Here is a 2,667-nt window from a genome sequence, read left to right on the forward strand (position 1 = left end):
ACTTTGACCTACTTAAACCTCAATAATCCTTAATTCAACCGTTAGATTGAGCTAAGTTTCACAATCCATATTAAGCACAACTATGACTATTTATCTACAAAATTTCATTTTTAGATCTAATACGAAACTCTTGAAATCACTAAAAGCATCAACCCTATTTTATTTCACAAAATCCAAGTCATCCAAAAATAATCTTGACTTTGTAAAGCTCTTACCCAGTAAGAAACTGAATAGCTACTACTTTTCATTCCATGATTATTACATTTAGAGCAAGTATTCACACATGCTTCTTGTACATTCTTCTTTATCTCAGTAAATCTCATAGATGCACATTTTTATTTGATATTCTTCTATAACCTCTTCATATTTAATTAAAGCCTCATCTCTTATATTAACCTTACTTCTAGCTTTTAGTATTGGAAATTGTGTAAATACCTGCCTTATCTCTTCTTCTTCATCCATAGTTATCTTAGTATCCAATGCTTCTACCATAATAGCTTCAACTGTCATTTTTCTCTTCTTCTTTATCACATTGATGATCAATTCATGGAAATCCTTTTTACCTATACCAAAAGCCTCTTTTAGAGTGAATTCAATTTTTGCATCTAAGATCTTCTCTTCTAAAATATTCTTCATATCTGTAGATGTTTCAATGTCAGATTGAAGCTTATAAGCAGGATTTTTACCTTTAGGTTTGTTTGCATCATCTTTCTCTTTTTCTTTGCTCTTCTTCCACTACTCTTTTGGTAATGGTACACTACCAAGATGAATGGAAGGAGGCATTTTTTCCAATTTTTGCTCCTTAAAAGCTTCTTTCTTTCTTAAAGATCTCCTCTTATTTTCAAACTAAATAACATCCTCCTCATGAATAGCTCTACTTCTTTTTTCTTCAATTATGGCATCATGCAAATCATTATCATGTTTTTTTCCACATAAATATGCTTTAATACCAATAGCATCAACTAGATCATTCCATCCAGTCATTTTCCAGATAGCTTTAGCTTCTTTTATCATAACTTATATAGTTGGTAGAGAACTAGCCTTAACTACTTTTTGTTCAACTATAATAGAGTAAGACTCAACTCTTTTTTTTGTATGGTATTATTCTTTGATATTTACTCTTTCACCAATTTTTTTATACCACCCTTCCCAAAATTAGTCTTTAAAGGCTCATCTGACCCCATGAGTCTTATCTTGCCTTCTTTGAAATATACAATACCATTGTTGATTGCATCTTTGTAGCTATCACAGTCACCATGCTTGTAGTTTGGATTGTCATATCACATATATCTCTCTATAAATCTTTTTGAGCCTTCAATTATTTTTAATGAATTTTTTATTTGGAATTTCTTCAATTCAGTTATTTCTACATTCAAATCTTTTATGCCCTTGATCAATTCTTCAAGAGTACTATCCTTGATAGTCATAATCACCTTTTAAAGTGGCACTTAATTATAAAATGTAGGCATTGGTTCCAACCTTGATATTAAACCATGAGTCTTAATCTTCTGTTGTTTAGTCAAAAGTTCCACTAACTCTTTTACTAACTTCCAATTATTTGTAAAACCACTCTTAGATATCTTATTTGCTAGATAAAAGAACAACTTGTCCTCAAAGTATTCATTAGTTGTTTATAAGAATAATCCAATTTTTTTTATTTCCAAGAGTTTCCTCTCTTGCCATAGTAATTGTCCAAATTTAGTTTCAAATTCCCTCATTAACTCATTTGGAGCCATTTGATTTCCTACCCTTTACTCAATTTACTCCAAAAAAGTCTATTTTATCATTCTTTCTAACTCTTCAATAAAAAATTCATCTTTCAAGAGTTCTTCAAATTTCTTCCATAATATAGTCTGAGTGTGCAACTCTTGTACCCTCTCATTGATTTCTAGTACCACTTCTAAATCAAAGGTGGTAATCATCTTCATTTCTGAAACTTGATGCACTTCTATTTCAGATATATAAATCTTGAAGAATTTAGTGATGTTCTTTCCATCAAACCTTCCAGTTTTAGCTACCACTACTTGTAAAGCTTTGGTGGTATTCCTATCTTTTCCATATACATGTTGTTTTTCTTCCATAAATTGGAAAAATGCTTTAAATAAATCATAGGCATCCACTCCATCTAGTAATGTAAACCTAGAGATTTGATCTCCCATCTTAACTTATTGAGATAATTAGTGCTTTAAGGCTCTCTCAATGGAAACACTAATATGTCGAGGTAGAGAGAATTTGCCTCAAGAAAGCATTGGACTCCTGGCTATCAGTAAATACTCAATCAAGCTTTAAAATAAAGGAAGCTCTAAGTTTATATATATAATTTTTTATTTGGAGCAATAATACCAAATACATAAGCCTCAAGTAACCAACAACCTCCAAAATATGATAAAATCCTTTAAATCCTTGTATACCCTTACGTGGAAATTTTTCCAAACTTCAATACCTCATAACTCCTGATCCAACTATCCAAACTTACTCAAATTTTACATGAAGTACTGATTTATTCTTATCAACTATTATAACAAATTTTAATTGCAAATTCATTGTAAAACTTGAGATATCTTGAAAATCCTAACAATAGCTTCAAATCCTAGTTTTTATATATCTATGTGTAATTTGCTTCATATCTTATAAATTAAATATTCAAATGCCATAAAATTTGTATGT

This window comes from Physcomitrium patens, chromosome 3, assembly GCF_059467195.1.
Source record: "Physcomitrium patens ecotype Gransden chromosome 3, ASM5946719v1, whole genome shotgun sequence".
In the NCBI taxonomy this organism is placed as follows: domain Eukaryota; kingdom Viridiplantae; phylum Streptophyta; class Bryopsida; order Funariales; family Funariaceae; genus Physcomitrium; species Physcomitrium patens.